This window comes from Lithobates pipiens, unplaced genomic scaffold (assembly GCF_037356315.1).
Source record: "Lithobates pipiens isolate NorthernLeopardFrog02 unplaced genomic scaffold, aLitPip1_a1.2 Scaffold_18, whole genome shotgun sequence".
NCBI lineage: Eukaryota > Metazoa > Chordata > Amphibia > Anura > Ranidae > Lithobates > Lithobates pipiens.
In genome coordinates, this window is record NW_027507758.1 from 561751682 (window position 1) to 561764626 (window position 12945).

At 45.5% G+C, this 12945-nt stretch overlaps 1 pseudogene; it reads right to left on the reverse strand.

Moving 5' to 3' along the window:
* Nucleotides 1-12389: 12389 nt before the first annotated feature.
* On the reverse strand, nucleotides 12390-12562 carry LOC143990459 (U2 spliceosomal RNA; annotated as a pseudogene).
* Nucleotides 12563-12945: the final 383 nt, after the last annotated feature.

The following is a 12945-nucleotide window of genomic DNA, read 5'->3' on the forward strand; positions in this document are numbered from 1 at the left end:
AGACCAACAAAAACTTTTCATAATTTTACAAAGTACAAATTGATAAACAAAAACAAAAGAAAATACATATATACAAGAAATATTTTTACATATTAAGAATAACCCCACCCACCCCCTCCCACTTCATTTCATTCCACCCCCTCCCTCGAACAATATTTACATAAAACAACCACACCCCCCATAATTTATTCAAACAAAAAGAAACTCTCCCTCAACCCTATCCCTATAACAAACACATTTTTCTAACACTCTCCTTGACGCTGACCCTCCATCACCACACTTCTGAAAAATAAAAAGAAAAAAAGGTTATTTTAACATAATCATAACATTCATTAAACCCAATACCTCCAACATCTAAAACACCAAATCTCCTGTGCCTTCAAAAAACCAAGATGTTTAACATCGCACAGACCATAGAAGTATAACCTCCCACGGATCATGGCCGTACACTTCTTCACACTCACCACTTCACTCCTAAAAACCAAAACATTCCTAACATCCCACAAACACTCCTTCACGCAATTTACCAACAACCATAAAACCCTCGTCTTAACCTCCCCCAAATCACGTAATCCGTACACAACCATTTCATATGTTAACCCATCCACCCCCGTCAATCCCTTAATCAAACCGCTCATCTTCCTCCATACTTTCTTTGCAAACTCACAATTCCATAATAAATGAATCACATCTTCACACCCTCTACACCCTTCCCTCGGACATACTTCACTATCCACCAATCTCCTTCTACGCTGAAACACCCTTGTAGGCAAACATCCATGCACTATCATCCAAGCCACATCCTTCTGTCTATTTGTCAAGTCCCTAGCACACACATTCCGCCATACCTTCTCACTTTCAAGCTCACTCAAACCCCCTATTACTTCCAATCCTTCCATCCCTTCCATCATCTTTATTACCTTTTTACATTCACACCAAAGCTCCTTACTTACATCTTTCAACCCAAACCTCCTTATTCCTCTCTCAATTCTCACATAAAACCACGGTGGATTAAAACACACAGGCTTCCTCAAATCATAACTCCACAAACTACATCTCCTCAACACACCCCCTCCCACATACCTCAAAAAACACCCAGACAAGCTCTCCTTCTTACTAAGCATCACACACATACTTATATATCTTAAAGACAAAAACCTTTCAATACACACCACCCCTTTCCCCCCATTCAACCTACCCTTCACAACCTTATCTCTCTTAAGTTTTTCCATTTTAGACGACCAAAAAAAAGTAAAACATAACTTTATAATTTTTTTCAGCACCCTATCAGGTGCAGGAAAGACATAATACAAAAATAATAAAATTGGCAAAAAAACTGATTTTATGACCAAGGCCTTACCCTCTAAGGACAAAGATCTCAAAGACCAAAATTGAATTTTCTTCTCTAATTTTCCCCTCACATCTTCCCAACTCTCTCTACCATACAAATCATAATCAAACTTCACCCCAAGCACCCTCAAACCCCCTACACACTCTTTCCACCCACAAGATAACATATCACTCCATACCCCAAACACTTTACACTCACTCTTACCCATATTCACCTTGAAACCACTTGCCATACAAAACACATCTACTAACAACTTAACCCTCCTCAAACCAGCCACATTCCTGCACAGCACAGTAACATCATCCATATAACCAATCACACTCAAACACTTACCATCCCCCCCCGGGGCCTCCACCCCCCTCACAATTTTATCTTTTTTCAACATACGCAACAAAGGCTCTATCACACAAATAAAAAGCACCGGAGACAAAGGACACCCCTGTCTCACCCCAGCATTAATTTGTACCTCTCCAGTTAACCAACCATTCACCAACACCCTGCTAATCATTCCACTATACATACCTCTAATCCACCCAATCATCCTCTCAGGCACACCCATTTTATACAACACTTTAAACATAAAATCATGCACTACCCGATCATACGCTTTTTCAAAGTCAATCACCAACACTGCAACCCCCTGCCCCCTACTTTTACACCACCACAATGCATCCCTTAAACTCACCAAACTTTCAGCAATTTTCCTACCAGGCACCGCGCACACCTGCTCTTCACACACCATTTTCCCAATCACCTCCCTCATCCTGTCAGCCATAATTTTTGCAATGATCTTATAGTCCACATTCAGAAGTGAAATAGGTCTCCAATTTCTCAAGTCTCTCCTATCCCCCTTTTTATATAATAAAACAATAACACTCTCACTCATAGATTTTGACAACCTTCCGCTCACCAACACTTCCTTACATACCTCAAAAACACACTCACCAATTATATCCCAAAACACACAATAAAAATCCACCGGCAATCCATCACCTCCAGGCGATTTCCCTTTTTTCATACCCCTCATACATTTCTCAACCTCCTCTTTGCATATATCCGCACCCAAAACATCCTTATCCTCCATATTCAAACACTCCACAATCTCACCCAAAACCTCTTTTTCAACATCCAAATCAAGCTTACCAGATGCATACAATCCAGCATAAAATTTCCTCACCACCTCACTTACACACTTACCTTCATCCACCTCCATCCCATTCTCATCTAACACATTCTTCATTTCCATCCTCCCTCCAAACACTTTCTTAAAAAAAAATTTAGTACATTTCTCATCTTCCTCTTTAACTTCCATTTTAGCCTGAAACACAATCTTCCTCCCTCTTAATTCCAAAAACTCATTCAACTTCTCTCTAGCTTCACCAATCTCCACAGCCACATCCTCCCCCAACTCCCTCATCTCCTCCAAATAATCAAACCTCTTTTGCCACATCTCATACATAAACCTTTCATTCCGAGCTTTCTCACATCCCTCTCTCACAAAAAACTCCTTTGTCCTGATTTTTACCCACTCCCACCACTCCATCATACTTCCAAAATCATTCTTTCTTCCCTTCAACTTACCAAAAAAAGCAACATACTTCTCTCTTATTCTCACATCTTCCAACAAACTCACATTCAACTTCCACACTCCTCTCCCATATAAACTTCTCTCACATATACTTACACCACAATAAACTCTGCCATGATCCGTGAAAGGCATCCTTTGTACCGAGAAAGAATGTTTCTTCAGGACCCTAGATATAAAACAAAAATCAATGCGAGAAAAAACTTTACCACTGGAACTAAAAAATGTTGAACCCCCATCACTCCCAGCATCCACCAAATTAAACATCCTAACCATATCCCCAAGCTCCTTCCCCGAACTATCCACCCTACTACCACCTCCACCAACCCCACCACTACCCGTCCTATCCCCATCCCTAATAATACAATTAAAATCCCCAACCAAAAAGGTAGGTTCCCTCCCCCCCAAAAATAATTTTAATTTAGAAAATAACTCAAGCCTTCCATGTTTATCAGCAGCACCATAAACACAAAAAATCCGAAAAACCACACCCCCAAACTCAAAATAAATCAATACACACCGACCCTGATCCACATGTACAACCCTCCTGATCTTAAAACAATTATTTTTAAACAGCACACATACCCCACCATTTTTTTTATTATTTAAGGACCAAACAGCCGGTCCCTGAGTCCAACCAGCAACCTTGGGCTCCTCGCTTAAATTGCATTCCTGCAGACATAAAATGTCGCAGGACAAGGCAGAAAAAAGTTAAAAAATGGCCGCTCTCCTATAAACTGACCTTATACTGCGTACATTAAGCGAGGAGACCCTTAAATTAATCATTCAAAAAAATATTTTTTTAAAACACTTATGCAAAAGGGAAAAAAAAAACAATCATCACCTCTTAGACTTAGCTCTACCTTTGGTTCCACTTCGGGTTCCTACTTTTTGTACCTCAGACTTTTTAGTCATTTTCTGTGACCTACGGTATCCCGTCACATCCTGCAAACTTTCCACCTTACCCGAGCTTATATAAGACTGTCCAGAGTCATCTGTATCACCAGCCACTTCTTCCCTTGATGATCCCACTTCACTTGGATAGTCCTCGATGACCTGTGATGGAGACAAAGAACATTCCATTTTGTGCTTCAAGGAATCAGAGCTCAAATCCATTTCTTCCTGCACAGGTACCTCCATGCTTGGCCCTGCACCTTCCCCAACGGTTTCCACAACCTCCCTTTCCTGCTCACCCTCCGCTGCCAGGGCCTCGGGCATACACACGGCAACGCCAGAATGCATGTCCCCCAGTGCAGCATCAAGAGGCTCGCTAGGAAGATCCTCGGCAGGAACCGGGTCTACCACAGGGGGGGGGCTTCAATGGCTTTTCCTTTCACTGCATCAGCATATGAAACCTTGGCTCCTGCGCCTTCCAAGCTTTTACTTCCTCCACCAGCCTCTTGCTCTTTTGGGTCAGGCTGACCTCCACGGGACATCTTTGGGCAGTTCCTGGCCAGATGACATTGGCTACCGCAAAAGTGGCACTTTCTACCCTCCTTACAGTCAGCAGTCCTATGGCCCGGTTTAAAACAATTGCGACATACTTGACCAGTCTCACACTCGTCTTTAGTATGCCCAAAAGAAAAACAGTGGCGGCAAAAAGTAGGCTGCCCAGGGTACCATAGGAATCCTCGGTTGGAACCAATTGAAAAAGCCTGAGGCGGATGCCTCACTCCCCCAATACCATCTGGATCTCGTTTCTGCTGGACCCAAAACTTCCTGCGACCATTAAAGGTCCCAAAAATATTTGTCTGTCTTGAGCCAGCAGAAACAAAGTCACAATAAAGTGCAAAAAGGCCCTAATTTCTTCATCCCTCACAAAAGGGTTGTACATGTGGACCACAACCGGTAGACGCTGCTTACTCTCGGTGCAAAAAAAAGTAATGCCCTCAAGTAGTGGATCATCAATCTTTTCCGCCTGACGTAACCAACATGTTTGCATATCAGCCTTACTCCAAAAGGTGACATCATAAACACCAGTGGAAGGAAAGCACTGAACGCAGAAAATAGTCTCGCGAGCCATGCCCAATAGATCCTCAATTACTCGCTTCTGCACAAAGTGCAGACCAACCTCCGCCCTTCTCTCTTCCGCAACAGACAGCCGAACTGTATTAGGTGCATCAGGCGCCAACACCATCGTGACCTAAGATCTACCCCACATTCCACAAAGGAAAGGTGAGTAGAAAGGGGATCGCTCCTCGTTGCCTGGGGACTAAGCCTTGGGCCAATAGCAGCAAGGGGGGGCCCTCCGAAAAGGGACGCTCCCCCCAAGGCCGACCCTCGGGTACCCCAGGCACCTTCTGACTAAGAATCAGGCAGTCAAGAATTTAAAGCCCATGGCGTGCAAACACACCCAAAAAACTTCCACCCGGTGCATAAAAAGAGTGCACACACATAAAGAGTGAAACACTAAAAAGTGCAGACGGGTGCCTGATGTCCTCCAAAAGAAGGACCATACCCTGATCCCCGGGGCGTTAGGCTCCAGACGGGGACTGAGGTACCAGACTCAACAAGTGGGCCCCGGACGAAACCGGAATCCCTCCTTTCCCCGGGAGGACTGCCGAAACAGAACCTCCTAGGTACTTGGTACTGTGGGGGCTTCCCCGAAGGTAGGCCCCCCCCTCATGGAGATTGGACCAAGCCATAAGGCCTATGTCCGCTCTCCCAGAGACTTTCAGGATTGGTCCGAGGACCGACACCCTACTCATCAAACGTGAAGTGACAAACAGTGACAAACACACACAAATAAAATAAATAAAAAGTGAGGAAGGGATAGTGAAGAGGAGAGTGAAAAGTGGCCATTGTGCAATACAATGGCCGGCCCTCCGGCCAGGAATCAAAAATTCCTCTGGTCCTAGCCAAAAGGCCGGGCCCTAGAGGCAGGTGTAAAAAAAAGCGTGTAATGGTGACGTGACCTAGGTGCCTAAATCAAAGTGCTGACGCACAGTGAAAGAAGGCACCCCTGGACTGCCACTCCAGGGGCACATCACCATGGGCTTTCCAACAAAAGCATCCCCGACAGCACAGCCCAGACCACGACAGCCCCCACCACAGCCAGAAAGGCATGGAGATCAGCGAGCTTAGTGAGACCCTTTACCATCAGGTCAAACCCTCACTCCCGTCACTCCTACCTAATTATATTCGAAAGGTACCGGCCGCTCCTCTGCTGGAACAGAAGAGCTAAGCGTTCCCTCCCGAAAAACTGACTGGGGCTAAAGCTGCCACAATCCAAGCCGGTCTGCCAGGGTCCCCTCCCCTGGCGCCGACCAGTGGTTCTCCGCCCTCATCAGGAGGCTTCCCGAACCGGCTACAAACCAGTCCGGGTCACCTTTACACCAACAGGCTTTGCATAGCAACCGCCACCCCTACTCCACCTCGCCGTAGAGCAGGGACGGTAAACTAGCGCCACCTATTGGCAACTGATAAGAACAGATTTTTTTTTTTTTTTTCCATCAGACTGAATCACTTCCTCAGTACCAACTCAAAGACTCCTTCACTGAGCAGCGTTCCTTGCATCATCTGGAATATCTTTCATAAAAGGTAGGTAAAAAGGTAAGTAAAAAGGCTTTTACCCTGCACCAAACTCTTTCCTCCACTTATCATACTTCCAATACAAGTTAGCCTCATCCATTCCCATCCGCCTCCTATCATACAATAAAACAACATATAATTTGGCCAAACATAAATTCATACAGTCTTTTTCAGAAATAACATAATTTTTTCTCATATTCCAGCATCTCGCATCCCATAACACTTCTTTAAGAATAGAAAAAAAGATCCACGCTTTCCGCTGTTGACACCGCCCTCCACCCACCAACCCAAAAAAACATCCCAAATAATCCAAACTTACCACCTCCACCACACCTTTCACAAACCCCTCCACCCTTCCATACACTTTCTTAGCGAAACCACACTCCCAGAAAACGTGAGCAGCCGTTTCCACCCCTCCACATCCATCCCTTGGGCATCTATCATCCCTTACCAGATCTCTTGCTTTTAAAAAGGACTTAGTGAGCAAACAACCCTGGAAGGCCATCCAGGAAATTTCCTTTTGTCTGTTGGTGCATCCATCCATCAGAAATTTCCCCCAACATTTCTCAGCCGTGGCAGATCTTAAACCAAAAATATTAGTTACTACTTCCTTTCTTTTCATCCACTTCACAAGACTGGTTTTGGATGTTGCACCAACACCCAACTCACACAACTTATTCTGCAGGAAAAATTGCTGTAAACGTAAGTATACTGGTGAGGGCACTAGAGCCATCGGTCTTCTGAGATCTTTTTCACACCACCCCCATCTAAGCATACACCACCCAGCGAGGTATCTCATTAGTTTAGCAGCATTCCCATTAGCAGCCCAGATCTTAAAGTGGCTAATCCACAACTGGATTCCAATAAATTCCTGCACATTTGGAAAGTTATATCCCCCAAATTTCACCTCTTTCATCACGATGATACGGGACACTCTCTCCATTTTCGCCCCCCAGAAGAAGAGGAAAAGAAGCCGGGAGATCTTCTGTAGGGATCTTACATTTGGCGGAAAGATCAGGCTGGTATACAAAAGAAGAGGCAGGATCACCGCTTTTACCACAAGCACTTTGCCCGAAAGCGTCAACTGCCTCAACCTCCAGAAATCTAATTTCTTGGAAACTTTCTCAATCACCCTTTGAGAGTTGCATTGGTTCAATAGGTCTCTCTGAAACTGAACTCCCAAAATTTCGATCTTCTCAGTAGTTTCCACTCGAGCCTGCGCAGTATTACATGTTCCACTCAGCACGCACACATGGCTCTTATTCCAATTCACTTGCAAGCCGGACATGCTTCCAAACAATTTTAGGTGTAATTCGGCCCTACTTATATCGCCTGGAGAAGAGCACAAAAGCGCAACGTCGTCCATGTAACACATGGACTTTACCTTAACACCGTCTCCCCCCGGAAACATTTGTCCATCTGTACGTGCCGTAGAAGGGGCTCCATAACGCAAATAAAAATAACAGGTGACAGGGGGCACCCCTGCCTCACCCCAGAATTCACCCCAAATGGCCCTGATACCTTGCCATTAACAAGCACTTGGCTGGTCATACCAGTGTATAACCCTCTAAGGATTCTCAAAAAGTGATTGGGGAAACCCATCTGTTTCAACACCCCAAACAAGAAGGAGTGGGCTACCTTATCGTAGGCTTTCTCAAGATCAAAGCCAGCAACGGCCAAAGGGAGATTATTGGATTGAGCGTAATAAATCAAATCCCTCAATAACGTTAAGTTGTCAGTAATTCTCCTTCCGGGCACCGCACACGTCTGCCAATCACCTACGAGGGTTCCTACGATCTGACTCAGCCGACTCGCCAATAATTTGGATATAATTTTGTAGTCCACATTCAGCAATGTTATTGGTCGCCAGTTTTTTAAGTTACGCTCCTCCCCCTTTTTATACAACAAGGTGACTACACCCTCCTTCATAGAAGGTGACAATTTTCCGGTTTCTAAGCAAAACTTTATAATCTCTACCAGATGAACTTTAAGTATCGGCCAAAACTTTTCATAAAATTCCACGGGCAGACCATCTTTCCCAGGGGTCTTATTCTTCGGCATCCTTCTTAAATTATTTTTCACCTCTTCTTCTGTGGTCACACTTAACAAAGCATCCGCATCCTCACTTCCCAGGCTTCCTCTCAACACTTCACAATACTCCAAGATTTCTTCATTCGCTGGTCCCACTCGTTCTTCATACAGATCTTCATAAAAGCGTCTTACTTCTTCCACCACTTCTTCTCCACACACTTCCCCACTTTCCGTAAGCACACTCTTAATCACCTTCTTCGCCCCTATGGCCTTCTTGAAGAAAAATCTGGAGCATTGCTCCCCTTCCTCCATCTCTTGCACCTTCGCACGAAAAACAATTTGTTTTCCCTTTTCTTGTAGAAAAAAACTCCTCTGTTCCCGCACCTTTACCAACTCATCCTCCACCTCCACCCCCATTTTTTTGAATTTTAAAAGTAAGTGCAACCTTTCCACCAAGGCTTTTTCCTTCTCTCTCTTATATCTCGCTCTCTCCACACCTTCCCTCCTGAAAAAACACATATCCGTATTTTGGCCCAATCCCACCACAGCAGTACTTCCTTAAAATCTTTCTTTTTTTCCACCAAATGGGCAAAAAAAACACCAAACTTCCCGCACACCTCCTCATCCTCCAACAACGTAATATTTAACTTCCACAACCCTCTCCCGAACACAACTCCCTCCTCCAACTTAAGGGTGCAGAATATCATTTTGTGATCTGAAAAAATAAAAGGTTGAACACTATAATTTTCCACTTTCATGAACTCAGATACAAAAAGGAAATCAATCCTGGAACTAACTGTACCACGATCTGAAAAAAAGGTATGTGAGACACTATCCCCCTCCACCTCCACCGCAGTATCCCTTAGCCGAAAATCGGCCACAATTTCGTTTAATAACCTGGATGAAGAATCCAGCTTTCCTTCTTCTCCAGCACCCTCCCTATCACTCGTTTTCCTTATGCAATTAAAATCTCCAGCAATTATTGTAGGAATCCTCCCGGGCAAGTGTAATTTCAGTATATTAAAAAACTCATTCCTTTCCCGCTTATCTGCAGGGGCATAACAGTTAAGGAGTCTAAATTTACATCCAGCATACTCCAACAGGACCAATAACATTCTCCCCGGGACAATCACCTCTTGTGTTACAATCACAACTTGCGGATTCCTAACAAGCACCCCCACACCCTCGCATCTTGTAGCACAAGCCACGGACCACGCACTCCCCCCCCGACTCCATTCTCGAGGACCCGGTACTCTCTCCACCCCACACTCTTGCAGGCAGTAAATATCAGCCTTGCATGCATCTAGGCTTTCAAAAACCGCAGCTCGCCGCCCACCAGACCGTACCCCCCTCACATTAATAGAGCATACGGTTAAAGCCATAAGCAAAAGAAAAAGTTTCTCAGCCATAATAAGTCTTTTAAGGAAAGTCATTCCATTTCACTTCCTTCTGGCCCACCCTGACTTCCTTTCTGCCACCTTTTCAGACCGGGAGAACTGGCAGACTCTAATTCAGAGTCCCCAGATAGGGCTATGTGAAGTGACCCCTCCCCACTCTCAGAATCGTCTTCTTCAATCCTAGGTCTTTTCCCGGACACCTCTTCCTCTTCTGCTGTTGAAGGGACAAAACGCTGTCCACATTCCAAGTCTCCCTCTTCCTCCTCTCTTTCTGCACCCTCCATTTCTTCCTCACTGTCAGAGAGGTCTCCAATCAGCCTAGAGACTGAAGTTTCAGCCCCACTTACTGTATCACCATCTTCAGGAGCAACATCCTGCTGCATGGCTTCATCCTCTTCTACATCAGGTGACGGGTCACCAGTCTCAGTCTCAGAGCCGGCCACTCCAGCCTCCACCTTATCATCAGCAGAAGCTACCAGCTCCATCAACCGGATCCCCCTCACTTCCAGCTTCAGCTTCCTCGGCTGTGGCAGGATGAGGAGCACCAGACGGGGCCGCTTCATTATTGACTTCCGCGGGTCCCCCTCCGGCCCTACCCCCTACGCCACCATGACGCCTCAGCCAGCTTTTCCCTTTAGCATCAATCCTCTGCTGGATCCTCTTGCTCGTTACAACATCCGCAAAGGTTTCTTTTGCTTTTTTATACTTATCGCATTGTCTCGCTAGATGGCCTTCCCTTTTGCAAATGTCACATACCCTGGCTTCAGAACAGTCACTTGCAGCGTGTCCGGCCGTATTGCAGAAACGGCACACTATCCCCTCATCGCAATCTGCACTCACATGCCCATATTTATAGCACTTCCGACAATATTTCGGCTGACCAGGATAAAAAAGAAAGCCCCTCTCTCCTCCTATGGTGAAGACAGCCGGCGGCCTCTTCACCCCACCAATACATCCTTCGTCCTTTTTAAATTTCCCATAGAATTTGTATTTCCCTGACCAAATGCCAAATTTATTCAATACTTTATCCCCACCCTTTAGGTCATCACAGTATGTGCTTAAAAAAGCCCATACTAAAGCTGGGTCCGCAAAGGGGTTGTAAAGATGGACCGTGATCATTTTCTCCTCCTGCATAAAGAGAGGTTGAATCTCAATCAACTCCAGGATATCATAATCTGTCTTTACCTTGGCCTCTTCAAAAATCCTCCAGCAAACCTCGGAAGAAACGAAAGTAACATCGTAAGTCCCCTGCTGGGGAAAATCCTGTAAACACAAAATATCCTTTACCTGGACATCAAAAACGTTCTTCAGCAGATCCACGACAATCGACCTCAGAGAAATCATCGTCCTCCCTTCTGGCTTTACCAGGAATCGTAGTGAGTCTCGTAATCCTCGACCCGCCATGGTGGAGCAAGCCCACCTATCGCCCTCTCGTGGCCTCCAGCAGCGTCCCGCCCAATAGCAGCATGGGGTGTACCAATAAAGGAGACACCCCAAGGCCGAGCGGAACTGGTGCCTTCAGTCAAACCCTTCAACCACGACACTAAGATCGCAGCCAAAAGGCCGAGAAGCGATAACCCAATTATTCTCTTTTCCGAGCAAGCGGCGGCGAGCCCGCAAGCCAGAGCTCACTGAGAGCTGCTGTTGCTGCCGATGGCCCGGGCCCCCGGTCTGCCCTTCCCCCGCGTCTAGACCGGGCGGAGACGCTGATTAGCAACTTTTCACACCTGGCCTGGCCAAGGCGTCTAATCCCCTGCTGATGACCTAGATAGCAATCCACAATTTTCTAACACCTGTCCAACACCTTTGCAAACACCTGCTGACCCTGGCATTGACCAGCAGGAAGCCAGCAGCAACAATTACACTCATCCAGTTGCTTCTCGTTGCTGCTCTACCAGGGAAAAGCATTTGCATGAGACTGCCTCCTGGGACACGTGGACGAAAGCCGAAAAGGCTGGGACCCACTAGAGGGAGACACAGGCTGTCGAATGAATACTCAGGCTGGGACTGCTTTCCAGCAAGCTGTTTTTACGAAGGGACAGGAATGGAGCAAAGTCAGGCCTATTGCAATGGCTGGGCTGGCTGGACATGCATGGCTAGGAAAAAAAGGCCTCATCTTGGGCCTTGACTAGAAAGTTCTTTCATACTCGAGCTAGCTGCCTTGTCGAAATGTGTCTACTTGCTGACTTCCTAGGTTTGGCTTCTTGCAACTACTGCCACTTCACCTGCTTCTTCCTGAGCAAAAAAATATTGAGCGAGCGAGCGAGCAAGGAAGGAGAAAGGGAGAAAGAAAGGCCAAGAACTGACACGAAGCAAAAAACACCAGTACACACAGGGGTTAAACGCAAGTTTATTGCAAAAATGAACAACATACAGACAGCTTGTGAGCAGCAAAAGTAACATTGCAAGTGAGTGAGCAAGCAAGCAAAAGGATGAGGAGGATGGAGGAGAATTTGCTGTTTGAATTCATTCTGTTTTTGGAAACTGCATAAGAGAGGGGTGCACCGGTCCTGGAGGTACTGCAATACCAGGTCGATGCGTGGAGTGGACAGAGCAAGCTCTTCTTCCATCTCCCTGTTCTAAAAATCCATTTAATATATGGTCCCCAGATAGGGGACGTATCAGATATTAAACTGATAAGAACAGATTTTTTGATTGAAAATGTATACTTTATTTTTCAAGAAAATATACAAAAAACAAAATACTTTTAACAGGGTACATTCCACACTGTACTGCGACGGAGCGCATAAAATACACTACATAACAATACAGTTCCAAACATACAAATAAATTACATTCATTCTGCGGTATGATGCCTGATGTGTTGTGCAGAGTAATAATACCCCGAAACATCACATCATGCATGACGCCGCATTACCCTGAAAGCATTACCAAAAACCATTACCAAATACATGTCAAGTCATACAGTCTTAGTCAAAGTCAAAATCAGAATGGCATTTCAATGAGCAACAGGTGTGATGGGGGGGGGGTTGGAGAAGGTGGGGAGGGGGGGGGAGAAAGAGTTCACAGGCCCGAAGCTTTATTGAACT